Source organism: Nilaparvata lugens, chromosome 9 (assembly GCF_014356525.2).
Source record: "Nilaparvata lugens isolate BPH chromosome 9, ASM1435652v1, whole genome shotgun sequence".
In the NCBI taxonomy this organism is placed as follows: Eukaryota; Metazoa; Arthropoda; class Insecta; order Hemiptera; family Delphacidae; genus Nilaparvata; species Nilaparvata lugens.
In genome coordinates this window covers 45,931,486-45,947,216 of record NC_052512.1, presented here as the reverse complement: position 1 = coordinate 45,947,216, position 15,731 = coordinate 45,931,486, and positions in this window count along the sequence as shown.

The following is a 15,731-nucleotide window of genomic DNA, read 5'->3' as shown; positions in this document are numbered from 1 at the left end:
CTGCAACTGTACAATAGCCTACCATGAAATAATAAAGTTACATTTTTTACAAAACTTAGATGAAAGAAGGAAGAGTTGATACATTCCTTCCTATTATCTTACATCAACATCTTTTCTTTCTGTTCTATTCTAACATTGAATTATCTTCCTTCTCTCTTTCCTTATCATCATCATCATCATCATCATCATCATCATCATCATCATCATCATCATCATCATCATAATCTAACAGTTTTTAAAAAACTTAGATGAAAGAAGGAAGACTTGATACATTCCTTCCTATTAGCTTACATCAACATCTTTTCTTTCTGTTCTATTCTAACATTAAAGTATCTTACTTCTCTCTTTCCTCATAATATTATTCTTTATTCCAGTTGTGACTCGTCTAATGAAACTTGTTTTATATACTGAAATGCAACAATGGAAATGCAATTAACTCAACTCGTTTAGCTTTGAAGTGAGAGTGAAACAGAACACAAGAAAATGCTCTGTCACTTTTCAGCCAGTTTATATACTGAAATGCAACAATGGAAATGCAATTAATTCAACTCGTTTAGCTTTGAAGTGAGAGTGAAACAGAAAACAAGAAAAAATGCTCTGTCACTTTTCAGCCAGTTTATAGGTCCTCTACGATGTTTTCAGCCTCGTAGTAAGGTTCACGTTATAATGACAGTATTTGATTAACTTTGATGTTGCTATCCTTGTCTATCATTCGACAAAGCAGGTACTACTATCCTTTTCTAGCTCCGCAACGATGTCAAGTCTGTTTTTGACGATATAGAAATACAATTAATTGAGTCAGAGAATCGGTAACGATGTTCTTCTATCTTTATCTACTGCCATTATAACGTGGACCTCTCTATAGTTGCGTATCACTCAATTCTAAACTACCTCGATACTGTATTATTGTGATGCTTCTATAGTAAGGTCCACTTTATAATGGTAGTGGAGAAAGATAGGAAAACAACGTTGCCGATCCTCTGTCTTGTCAATGCCTTCTATAGAATGTAGCTGATACAGGTTTATTGATGATACAGATTTATTAATATTAACTGTTGCGTTTTACTCAAAAACCACCTCTAGACTGTATTGTAATGCTTCTATAGTAAGGTCCACTTTATAATGGTAGTGGAGAAAGATAGGAGAACAAGGTTGCCGATCCTCTGTCTTGTCAATGCCTTCTATAGAATGTAGCTGATACAGGTTTATTGATGAAATATTAACTGCTCATTCTCGAATAAAATAATCAATTACATTTCATTGAAGCATTAAATGATATTTTTCAATAATTTCATAATTAAGATGAAATATTTTGTTAATTCTACATTGTTGAAAGACGATCTGGCAACAGAGCAAGGCGAGAAAGAAATAGCGCTATCTGCATTGTTGAATGATAGACAAGGATAGCAATATACCACTGCTAATCAAACACTGCCATTATAACGTGGACCTCACTATAGTAGAGTTGAAAAAACTTCCTAACTATTGAACTTATAGTAAGATAAATTGAAATCATTAAATTTTATTCATATGTGCTTCATTTAGACAATAAACCTTATTCAAAACCAAAAAATTTAATGAATCAATTTAGGAGAATATTTCACAAAATTGATGCAAGTTAAACCTTGAGCTTTTTTGTCAATCTTCAATGTAAAGCTGGGATTACACCGGAGTTAATAACAGAAGTTTTCAACAGAAAAATAGGAAAACAACGTTGCTGATCCTCTGTCTTGTCAATGCCTTCTATAGAAAGTAGCTGATACAGGTTTATTGATGAAATATTAATTGTTCATTCTCGAATAAAATAATCAATTACATTTTATTAAGTAATATAAATGATATTTTTGAAACATTCCATAATGAATTTTCATAATTATGATGAAATATTTTGTTGATTGATTGTTGATTCTACATTCTTGAAAGATGATCTGGCAACAGAGCAATGCGAGAAAGAGATAGCGCTATCAGCTCTGTTGAATGATAGACAAGGATAGCAATACCATTGCTAATCAAACACTGTCATTATAACGTGGGCCTCACTATATTCTTAGCTTCCGTGCACTATCACAGATACAAGAAAAGTTTTTACATCACTGTTATTATCGAAAAACTGTCGAGACTGTGAAAATGAGGAAAATATAGCATATATTAATATTTATATATTTATATATTATATTATATTTCTCAATTTTTTGAAACAAACGTATCTTACTTCACGATCATATTTTCACAAAGATGATTCACTTTACATGAAAGAGGAGATTCTGTTCTTCAAATCAAGACCAAGTACCATTTTTTATCTTTTCGGGTTACCGAGATACACAGTTTTGAATAGAGAAATTGGCCACTTTTTGTCATGATTTTATTCTTAAAAAATGAAGATTTTATTAAAGAATATCAAAAGTATATTTAGAGAGTATATTTATAAAGAATATTAAAGAATATTCTAATAAAAGAATATTATGATAATCCTGACACATATTATTATTATTATAGTTGGGTATCATAATTAGAACTAAGTTTTGTATTAGCAACTTTTGTGTGTATAATAAAATAATATCGGGGCACCGAGCTTCGCTCTTTATTTTTATTTATTGATGAACAGAACACAATTCTCTAAAATGATTGTGTTTATATTTCACAGCTGGCTATACGTTATCTTATGAATTTCCTGAATGCGATATTTGATTTTTCACATACTCACTCGCTCACTCACTTTTTTACTATCCACAGCTGTATCAGCCAAGGATGAATATTATCCTTTTAATGTCGTTCAGCGAGTTTTCCCAAGGTTGAGACCTAGTGCAATCGAATCTTTATATCATATACCTACTATGTTCCAAATTTCGTGAGAATCGTTAGAGCCGTTTTCGAGATCCGTTAAACATAAATAACCAGATATAAAAGTAGCCAGCCAGATATAAAAATAACCAGATATATAAATACAGAAATTGCTGGCTTAATATGATCTAATAATTATGTATGTTTTGTCAATAAACTCCCCTGGTTGCAATTCGATGGCAATCAGAGAAATTATTATTATTTCCCCATTTTTTTGCTATTTTACTGTCATTCAAGAATCTCTAAAACGAGTTAGAAAATTTCCGTCTCTAAGAGAATTTCACTGGACATTTTTTAGGATATTACATGTGGAATTGATTTCTTGGTGAGTGAACCAAGATTTATCTTGATGAATCTTTATCTCATTGACCGAGCGAAGTGAGGTCTAAGATTAAAGTCGACGGTTTGGCATTTCTCTTAATGTTTAAATGTTTATATGTTGAGCATTTACGGCGAGACGCGGTAATAGATTTTCATGAAATTTGACAGGTATATGTTCCTTTTTCAATTGAGCGTCGACGTATATAAAAGGTTTTTGGGAATTTTGCATTTCAAGGATAATATAAAGGAAAAAGAAGCCTACTTCATACGCCAATATTAGAGTAAAAATCAGACTATAGAATTATTCATCATAAATCAGCTGACAAGTGATTACACAGATGTGTGGAGAAGCCAGTCTATTGCTGTATTTCCATAAGGTCTATAGTTTCAATCAGGTACTTGTGGATGAGAATAGTGCGTGAGGTCTACTGTTCACAGAACTACTAGTATTCTTAATTGAAAAAAATTAATTTTAAAATAGTTGAGAAATATTTTTAACAGATTGAAAGATTATCACGAAATGGATAATTTGTGAATCAACTAGAACAGGTGACATCAGATACTTGTGGATGAGAATTCTGCGTGAGGTCTACTGTTCACAGAACCTACTAGTATTCTTATTGAAAAAAAATAATTTTAAAATAGTTGAGAAATATTTTTAACAGATTGAAAGATTATCACGAAACTGGATAATTTGTGAATCAACTAGAACAGGTGACATCAGATACTTGTGGATGAGAATTCTGCGTGAGGTCTACTGTTCACAGAACTACTAGTATTCTTAATTGAAAAAAAATAATTTTAAAATAGTTGAGAAATATTTTTAACAGATGGAAAGATTATCACGAAACTGGATAATTTGTGAATCAACTAGAACAGGTGACATCAGCGATACTCTTGTGGATGAGAATTCTGCGTGAGGTCTACTGTTCACAGAACTACTAGTATTCTTAATTGAAAAAAAATAATTTTAAAATAGTTGAGAAATATTTTCAACAGATGGAAAGATTATCACGAAACTGGATAATTTGTGAATCAACTAGAACAGGTGACATCAGATACTTGTGGATGAGAATTCTGCGTGAGGTCTACTGTTCACAGAACTACTAGTATTCTTAATTGAAAAAAAAAATAATTTTAAAATAGTTGAGTAATATTTTTAACAGATGGAAAGATTATCACGAAACTGGATAATTTGTGAATCAACTAGAACAGGTGACATCAGCGATACTCTTGTGGATGAGAATTCTGCGTGAGGTCTACTGTTCACAGAACTACTAGTATTCTTAATTGAAAAAAAATAACTTTAAAATAGTTGAGAAATATTTTCAACAGATGGAAAGATTATCACGAAACTGGATAATTTGTGAATCAACTAGAACAGGTGACATCAGATACTTTTGGATGAGAATTCTGCGTGAGGTCTACTGCTCACAGAACTACTAGTTTATCTGGATGAATGATGAGTGAATATAGTTGGCTCAATATTCGTCACATGAATTCATTTCCAATTTTTGTCGGATAGGTCAAAAAATACATTTTTCTCTCAACTCAGTTATAGAAGAATTCATGAACAATGAATGCTGTTGAAACAGCTGATAAAATAAACGTCACATAAACAGCTGATAGATTAAACGTCACATTAGCTACAAGCAATCGCTTTTCAAACAATAAGGCCCGGTTGCACAACAGCCGGTTAAATTTTAACCGTGATTAATTTCACGAGAACCAATCAGAGAAGGCTTTTTCGAAAAGACGGTTCTCGTGAAATTAATCACGGTTAAAATTTAACCGGCTGTTGTGCAACCGACACTTAGAACTTAACTCCCTTTATTGTAACGCAGTATATAATAATAATAATAAATGAAGCCTTTATTGGTTCCCAACACTGTACAACGAAAATGAATTGAAATAAAAAAATACAGCTTCGCTAAGATGATTACAAAATCGATCCAACTAAATAAAATAGAAACTTTTAATACAATACAATATCCAATATAAATTTATATGTTTATATTTTCTGTTAATTGTTCGTTTTAGGAAACCAGGTCCTCTATTGAACATAGGCCTCTCCCAGGGACCTCCACCTATCTCTATCTTTACAATACAGTATAGTATAATATCTCTATCTCTATATTTGGTAGAGAGTTAGTGGGAAGGATATTTTAATATTCTTCCCAAAGAATGGACATTGATATGTCCAAAGCTCCGCCAATTTATGTAGATGCATAACAATATGATTATTATCTATAGTTATTATATACAAATTGCTTTTCATATCATATACAGTTCAATAGTTATTTTCTTAGTCTATATATGTAAATTCATCTATAATTTTGCTGTATTGTAAGCTATTGTATATAAGTGTATAAGCCAGTATATATTGTAATCTACATAAGTAAAGTACTCAATCAATCAATCAATCAATCTTTCGCGCGCATTGTCCATTCATAACATGCCACCTTCACAATGTCATCCTCCCACCGAAATCGTTGCCTTCCAATTTTCATTTAACTTCCTTTCTCTCAACTCAGTTATAGTAGAATTCATGAACAATGCTGTTGAAACAGCTGATAAAATAAACGTCACATAAACAGCTGATAAAATAAACGTCACATAGACAGCTGATAGAATAAACGTCACATTAGCTAATACAAGCAATCGCTTTTCAAACAATAATTAGAACCCAACTCCCATTATTGTAACGCAGTATATTGATGTACTATTTGACTTTCAATGTGACAGTCGAATTCGGATTGTTTGATTTATTATGACGATGCTATGCATTTGTATATAAATGTTTTTCGCAGTAAAGAAGTCTTGAATCTTGAATCTCGAATCTTGAATCTTGAATCTTGAATCTTGAATCTTGAACCTTGAATCTTGAATCTTGAATCTTGAATCTTGAAACTTGGAAGATCTGTGACCACACATTTTTATCACAATGTTGGTGAGTGATCCTTATCTAATTAAGGCATGTACGTTATTATATTAATTACAATAATTAGGTATTACACTTTAATGCATTTCACTTAAACCAGTGTTGGTTTCAGTTTTGGGATTTCTGGGCTATTTCAAATTATTTGTTTTTCTGTTTTATGAATTAAGACATGTACGGTATTATATTAATTACAATAATTAGGTATTACACTTTAATCCATTTCACTTGAACCAGTGTTGGTTTCAGTTTTGGGATTTCTGGGCTATTTCAAATTATTTGTTTTTCTGTTTTTTACTTTCCTTGCCCTACTACCATAGGTAAGGAAAGTATTGCTTTCCAAAAAAAATTAAGGTACCCCAATTTCAAGTTTTCTATACGTTTCAAGGTCCCCTGAGTCCAAAAACATGATTTCGGGTATTGGTCTGTGGTGTGTATGTGTGGTGTGTGTATGGTGTGTGTGTGTGTATGTGTGTGTGTGTGTATGTGTGGTGTGTGTATGTCTGTGAACACGATAACTCCATTCCTAATTAACCGATCGACTTGAAATTTTAAACTTAAGGGCCCTATACCATGAGGACCGACAATAAGAAATTCAATAAATTCAATTCAAGATGGCGGAAAAAATGGCGGATAATTACTAAAAAACCATGCTTTTCACGTTTTTCTCGAAAATGGCTCTAACGATTTTCTTCAAACTTATATCATGGATAGCTATTTATAAGCCCTATCAACTGGCATAAGTCTCATTTCTGGGAAAATTTCAGGAGCTCCGTAAATTCTTGAGAAAAATGGCGGAAAATGACTAAAAAACCATGTTTTTCACGGTCTCGAAAACGGCTCCAACGATTTTCTTCAAATTTATACCATGGATAGCTATTTTCAAGCCTATCAACTGGCATAAGTTTCATTTCTGGGAAAATTGCAGGAGCTCCGTAATATTCTTGAGAAAAATGGCGGATAATGACTAAAAATCCATGTTTTTCACCGTTTTCTCGAAAACTGCTCTAACGATTTACTTCAAATTCATACCATGGATAGATATTCATAAGCACTATCAACTGGCATGAGTCTCATTTCTGGAAAATTCCATGAGCTCCGTATATTCTTGAGAAAAATGGCGGATAATGACCAAAAACTAGGTTTTTCACGGTTTTCTCGAAAACGGCTCTAACGATTTTCTTCAAATTCAAGCCATGGGTAGCTATTCATAAGTCCTATCAAATGACATGAGTTTTCCTTGGAAAATTGCAGGAGCTCCGTAATATCTTGAGAAAAATGGCGGATAATTACTAAAAAACCATGTTTTTCACGATTTTTTCAAAATAACTTGACCGATTTTTTTCAAATTCATACTCGTATAGTTATTTATCAGCTCTATTAACTGGCATAAGTCTCCTTTCTGGGAAACTAATGGGGGGTCCACCCCATCCTTGAGAAATGGACTTTGTAACCTCCTTCTGTGCATGAGGTAGGTAGGTAGAGCAGTTCATAAAAAGAACACATAGTCGAGATATTTCATCTTTAGAACAGCTGTTTTGACGACTTTGAAAAAATGACGACTAAAAAAATCATTGAATTTCACAATTTACACAAAGGAAAAAGTACTCTGAAAACAATTATATAATACACATATACAAAAGTCTGATCGTAGTTTCGAATATGAGCAAGGAAAGTTGTGTGAGTGTACCACACCAGATTTTTCAATAACGGCATGTACGGTATTATATTAATCACAATAATTGGGTATTACACTTTAATGCATTTCACTTAAACCAGTGTTGGTTTCAGTTTTGGGGTTTCTGGGCTATTTCAAATTATTCGTTTTTCTGTTTTTTTCAATTAAGGCATGTACGTTATTATATTAATTACAATAATTAGGTATTACACTTTAATGCATTTCACTTAAACCAGTGTTGGTTTCAGTTTTGGGATTTCTGGGCTATTTCAAATTATTTGTTTTTCTGTTTTTTTCAATTAAGGCATGTACGGTATTATATTAATTGCAATAATTAGGTATTACACTTTAATGCATTTCACTCAAACCAGTGTTGTTTCAGTTTTGGGGTTTTGGGCTATTTCAAATTATTTGTTTTTCTGTTTTATAAATTAAGACATGTACGGTATATTATTATTACATAATTAGGTATTACACTTTAATGCATTTCACTTGAACCAGTGTTGGCTTCAGTTTTGGGTTTTCTGGGCTATTTCAAATTATTTGTTTTTCTGTTTTTTTCAATTAAGGCATGTACGGTATTATATTAATTGCAATAATTAGGTATTACACTTTAATGCATTTCACTCAAACCAGTGTTGGTTTCAGTTTTGGGGTTTCTGGGCTATTTCAAATTATTTGTTTTTCTGTTTTATAAATTAAGACATGTACGTTATTATATTAATTACAATAATTAGGTATTACACTTTAATGCATTTCACTTAAACCAGTGTTGGTTTCAGTTTTGGGTTTTCTGGGCTATTTCAAATGATTTGTTTTTCTGTTTTTTCAATTAAGGCATGTACGTTATTATATTAATTACAATAATTAGGTATTACACTTTAATGCATTTCACTTAAACCAGTGTGGTTTCAGTTTTGGGGTTTCTGGGCTATTTCAAATGATTTGTTTTTCTGTTTTTCAATTAAGGCATGTACGTTATTATATTAATTACAAAATAATTAGGTATTACACTTTAATGCATTTCACTTAAACCAGTGTTGGTTCAGTTTTGGGGTTTCTGGGCTATTTCAAATGATTTGTTTTTCTGTTTTTCAATTAAGGCATGTACGTTATTATATTAATTACAATAATTAGGTATTACACTTAATGCATTTCACTTAAACCAGTGTTGGTTCAGTTTTGGGGTTTTCTGGGCTATTTCAAATTATTTGTTTTTCTGTTTTTTCAATTAAGGCATGTACGTTATTATATTAATTACAATAATTAGGTATTACACTTTAATGCATTTCACTTAAACCAGTGTTGGTTTCAGTTTTGGGGTTTCTGGGCTATTTCAAATTATTGTTTTTCTGTTTTTTCAATTAAGGCATGTACGTATTATATTAATTACAATAATTAGGTATTACACTTTAATGCATTTCACTTAAACCAGTGTTGGTTTCAGTTTTGGGTTTTCTGGGCTATTTCAAATTATTTTTTTTTCTGTTTTTTTTTTTTGTCATGCGCTACAGCCAAAACAGTCTTTGTAATGTTATAGCAATCTTGATCACTTTATTTTTTCATACTAGTTTATTTTTATCATAGTTTATTACTCAATTTGATGATGATTTTACTTTCCTTGCCCTATTACCATAGGTAAGGAAAGTATTGCTTTCCGAAAAAAATTAAGGTACCCCAATTTCTAAATTTCTATACGTTTCAAGGTCCCCTGAGTCCAAAAAAATGGTTTTTGGGTATTGGTCTGTATGTGTGTATGTGTGTATATATATATATATAATATAATATATATATGTGTGTGGTGTGGTGTGTGTGTGTGTGTGTGTGGTGTGTGTGGTGTGTGTGTGTGTGTTGTGTGTGTGTGTGTGTGGTGTTGTGTGTGTGTGGTGTGTGTGTGTGGTGTGTGTGTGTGTGGTGTGTGTGTGTGTATGAGTGTATGTGCGTCTGTGTACACGATATATCTATCTCCCAATTAACGGAATGACTTGAAATTTGGAACTTAAGGTCCTTCACTATAGGATCCGACACGAACAATCTCGATCAAATGCAATCCAAGATGGCGGCTAAAATGGCGAAAATGTTGTCAAAAACAGGGCTTTTCGTGATTTTCTCGGAAATGACTCCAACGATTTTGATCAAATTCATACCTAAAATAGTCATCGATAAGCTCTATCAACTGCCACAAGTCCCATACCTGTAAAAATTTCAGGAGCTCCGCCCCATCAATGCAGATAGATTCCCAATTATCAGGCTTCAGATACAATTGAAACAAATAAAATCAAGTGGAGTAGATTGAGCATGAAAATCTCTACAATTAATGTTCAGTAACATTTTCACCTAAAATTGAAAATAAGCTTTAAATTCGAGAAAATGTGATTAGACTTGTGAGTAGACTTGAGATGCGCGGGAACACTAGCATCAGGTGATCAATTCTCATAACGGCAAGGAAAGTTGTGTGAGTGCGCCACACCAGATTTTTCTGTTTTTTTGTCATGCGCTACAGCCAAAACAGCTGTTTTGACTACCTACTAGTAGGTAGTCTTTGTAATGTTATAGCAATCTTGATCACCTAGAATAGACTCCCAGCTTTTTATTTTTCCATACTAGTTTATTTTTATCATAGTTTATTATTCAATTTGATGATGTTTTTACCTTGTTAATTTCACTTTGACTATCTGATAACACACTACTGGATACGTATAAATATCGGGTCACCGAGCTTCGCTCGTTATTTATTTATTGACTTTTGATAAACCGAACACAATTCTTTAAAATGATTGGGGAAGGACTAATAAGCAAAACCCAAACTGTTTCTTCCCCGAATTTTGATTTATACACTATAATTAATCCAAAAAGTGGGTTATGTTCCATACACTTGAATTCGGGTCCTATTTCCAGTCCAAACATTTGAAAACAGAAAAGTTCCAATTTAGATTTTTTACAAGCCAAATTGAATAACAAATTAACACTCACTTAAAACTGTAAAATAATGATTAAATTCTGATATACTTCAATTTAGAATGATATACCATGTTATGCTTTGTTATTTTACCTTTCAAACCTCACTTCGCTCGGTCAATAAGTCAGCACCTCATTGAAACTAGTTTGCTCTCCTTGTCTGTCATGAGACAAAGCAGATAGCTCTATCCTGTTCTACCTGCGCACTGTAGCCAAATAGAGGAGGCGGTCAAGAAGACAAGAGTGATGTCAAACATTTAGCTCGAGTTTACTCGAAAACGGTAGATTTTACGTGAAAATTGAAGAGGAAACAAAAGAAAGATTTTGATATTCTATACAATTTGAGCTAAAACTCAGTGAAATCGATCAGTTAACTGTTCACAGAACTACTATAGTGACGTCCACGTTATAATGACAGTATTTGCTCAACTTTGGTTTTGCTATCCTTGTCTATCATTCAACAAAGCCGGTGGTACTACCCTTTTCTAGGTCCACAACGATGCCAATTATGTGTTTGACGGTGTATAAATATAATTAATTAATGCAGAGAATCGGCATCGCTATTCTCCTATCTTTATCCACTGCCATTATAACGTGGACCTCACTATATAGACCTTGGCTAATAGCAGATGGTTTTAGATGGGGCGTTCACAATCCAGAGTTATCAAATAGCACTTTAGCTGGCTCAGCCAACATTGTGAATACCCCTAATATTTAAAATTGATTATCTGACGAGGTCATTTCAGCTATCTCTCCCAGTGAATTATTTAATAGACTAGCCGTCAGGCTCGTTTCGCTCGCCATATCCGTCTAGCCAGGGGGCTCCGCCCCCTGGACCTCCGACTGGATCGTCCAAGAATGAGATCAGCAGGCTCGCTTCGCTCGCCTGCATTTTTCATTTGAGCATTTTTATCATATGTTAGGACAATCCAGTCGGGGGTCCAGTCTGGCTAAATGGATATGGCGAGCGAAGCGAGCCTGACGGCTAGTAATAGCTCTGATTAAAGTAGCAGTGCCCAATCAATTTTCCGCGATAAATGCATTTCAATCTTCAACTTGGTGCCAACCTAACAAAGTCAACTCAACTTAATGCCAACCTGACAAAATTATTAATTTAGTTGCCAGTTAACAACTGTTTCGAAGAGGTACTCTATCTAGATTATAGTTCTATAGTAACATATGATATGGAAATTTCAATTATAATTAAGAGATTGGGAGAGAAGAAGAATATACATGCTAAAAGACGAAATTAAACCCTTAAAAACAACCCTTAGAGTTGAAATATTGCCAAAAGATTTCTTAGTGCGCCTCTAAAGGGCAACTGAACATACCTACCAAATTTGAACGTTTTTGGTCCGGTATATTTTTAGTTATGCGAGTGAGTGAGTGAGTGAGTCAGTCAGTCAGTCAGTGAGTGAGTGCCATTTCGCTTTTATATATATAGATTCAACAGTTGTCTCTCTCATCAAGTTTGCGTTTTGACAGTAAGTCAAAAGTGAGAACTTCAACTGATATTCTCATGTGACAATATCGCTGAGGTAAATTTCAAAAATACAGTAGGAGAGGTTTTTGTTTCAGATGTACCTGACCTGTGTAGCGATGTGCCTGATGCTCGACTTGTGTTGGGCCAGCTATCATCGTGGCTCATTGATGGTTTCGGCTCCGATTGGTGACCATACTAATCAAGGAGATGATGGAGGGGATAATATTGATGGAATACCAGCGTGGCATAACTGATGTATCATTAAATGTGATATGATGTATCATACAATGTGATACATGTATCATACAATGTGATACAATGTATCATACAATGTGATACAGTGTATCATACAATGTGATACAAAGTATCATACAATGTGATACAAAGTATCATACAATGTATCATAAATGTATCTATCATACAATACAACTTGACAACTAGGATAACATCAAGAATGAAGAATTAACATTTCACAAAATAGACAGACCTACATCAACTACAAAATTTATAAAAATATTTTGCGAAAAATTGGATGACCTGAAGGTCCCAATGTATTTTATCTGTTTATGTTGAGTTCATCACTTGGAATATACATCCTACATTATATTATCTTCTTCATCAACCGTCTTCTTCTTCTTCCTCTTTTTCTTCTTCTTCTTCTTCTTCTTCTTCTTCTCTTTCTTCTTCCTCTTCTTTTCCTTCTTCTTCTTCTCCTCCTTCTCCTTCTTCTCTTCTATTCTTCTTTTTCTTCTTCTCTTCTTCTCTTCTCCTCCTCCTCCTGTTTTTCTTCTCTTCTTCTTGGTCTCCTCTCCTTTTTTTTTTCTTGTTCTCTTCTTCTTCTTCTTTTTTCTTCTTCTTCTTCATCTCCCACTCCTCCTCCTCCTTAAAATAACTAACCTTCAACACTGGTTAATTAACTTTAATAAATGTTAATATTCTCTATCTTAATTATAATAATCTGAAAAAATTCTTCTGTGTTTGGGTTGGGCGCATCTAAATTTAAAAATCTACTTTTTAAGAATAATTTAGGACTGAATGCTTTGTGAAGTGAACAACTACAGGACTTCACCTATTTCGACTATGTGTAACCTTATCTAAATTTGGGCTTAGAGAAACAATAGCGTAAGTAGATATTCCATGGAATAGGGCGTTTATGTCGCAACTTTTACTGTTATCCCAAGCCGATAGTTTACGTAGTTCTTTCCCATGCAGCTGTGTGACGCTGGTAGTCTCTCAAATTGTGCCGTTCATACACTCTCACACCAACAAAACAGTAAAAATTGACAATAATCGACAGTAATAGGCTTGAGATAACAGTAAAAGTTGCGACATAAATTCCCTATACCATGGGATATCTACTTAAGCTATTGTTTCTCTATGCTACCAGTGTCACACAGCTTCACGGGAAAGAACTACGTGAACTATCGGCTTGGGATAACAGTAAAAGTGGCGACAAAAAAGCCCTATACCATGGGATATCTATTTATGCAATTGTTTCTCTATGATTTGGGGAAGGAATAGCACAAGGTTACCTTTTTTTCTCTCCCTATCATTTTGATGATGTACTCATTGTAGGTATGTGTTAATGGAGAAAGATTTAAGAATGATAAAGTTACAGTCTGGGTCCTTTTTCAGACGTAGAGAAAAAAAACAAGAAGATATGATATCATGGTTTGTAGAATTCATTCAAAGTTTGCAAGTTTTGTATCAAATTATGGTGTTGTGTATCATGTTGAGAGGATACTGTATCATAGCGTGGTGGTACTTCATCATTTGTGGTGATACTGTATCATTTATGCTGATAACATAGAGGAGAGATAGCATAAGAAGATAAGTCATGGTTTGTAGAATTAATTCAAAGTTTGCAAGTTTTGTATCAAATTATGGTGTTGGGTATCATGTTGAGAGGATACTGTATCATAGCGTGGTGATACTGTATCATTTATGCTGATAACATAGAGGAGAGATGGCATAAGAAGATGAGTCATGGTTTGTGGAATTCATTCAAAGTTTGGAAGTTTGTATCAAACTATGGTGTTGTGTATCATGTTGAGAGGATACTGTATCATAGCGTGGTGATACTTCATCATTTGTGGTGATACTGTATCATTTATGCTGATAACATAGAGGAGAGATAGCATAAGAAGATAAGTCATGGTTTGTGGAATTCATTCAAAGTTTGCAAGTTTTGTATCAAATTATGGTGTTGTGTATCATGTTGAGAGGATACTGTATCATAGCGTGGTGATACTTCATCATTTGTGGTGATACTGTATCATTTATGGTGATAACATAGAGGAGAGATAGCATGAGAAGATGAGTCATGGTTTGTGGAATTCATTCAAAGTTTGGAAGTTTTGTATCAAATTGTGGTGTTATATATCAAGTTGAGTTGATACTGTATCATTTATGTTGATACTTCATCTTTTGTGGTGATATGACATGATACAGTTCAGGTCCTGTACCTTTGCCTATTGGCGGAGGGCAACTACACTACAATACTACCCGTTCAAAAACATCAAACATTTTTTAAAACATTCTAGTGTTATTCCAAAAAAAGTCATCTTATTTAACTGATAATAATTATCTGACATAAAACTGAAAAATAAAATTATCTAAAAAACTAAAATTATCAATAAAACTGACATAATTATTATGTATCTTTCTCATCCTTTGAACTTTCGATGTTAGAATAACAAAATGATACAGTATCAACACAATATGGTACAAAATCATATCAACTTGATACATAATACAAAACTTGGCCACAAAACTTCGGAAATGGTGCAGAGGTAGGGCAACGAATAATATTGAATTATTTAATAAAATTTCGAACCATTGAAGAAACACTAACTTGTAAACAAAAATATAAACCTGAGTACGGTACCCTTTTTGAATAATTAATTTTAGTGGAATAAGTAATTTTCACTTGAAAATGGTATTGGTAGCCGAAATATGTCGTGACGAAATAAAAATATGAAATGGTACTCTGATTTATATTCTTATTTATATTAAAAAGTAGCCGTGATAAAAAAGACAATATAAAATACATAGGATCGAAAAGAAATTATTTCTAATATCGGGGACCGAGCTTCGCTCTGGAGTACAAAAGCATAAACAATTTATTACGAAACAAGAAATTGTAATAGCATCCATACAGAAATGTTCTATCCAATCACAGTAAATTGAGATTAATTCCCAGAGGAATGCAAAAATTCCCCTTACAATGGCCCGGTTGCACAAAAACCGGTTAAATTCTATTACTGATTTTCACGTGAGCCAAATCAGAGAAGACCATTTCAAAAAGATAGATCTACTACAATTGATCAGGATTGAAAATAACCCGGTTTTTTGTAACCGGCACTAAGTACCTGATTGTATGATTACAAAAGTTCAACAGCTGAGTCATAATTTTGACACAGTCCCACACAGATGAACTCGTCACTCACTTCCATCATCAACAGACGACGAAATAATTATTATCAGCTGCTTTCCAGGATGAATAATTGACG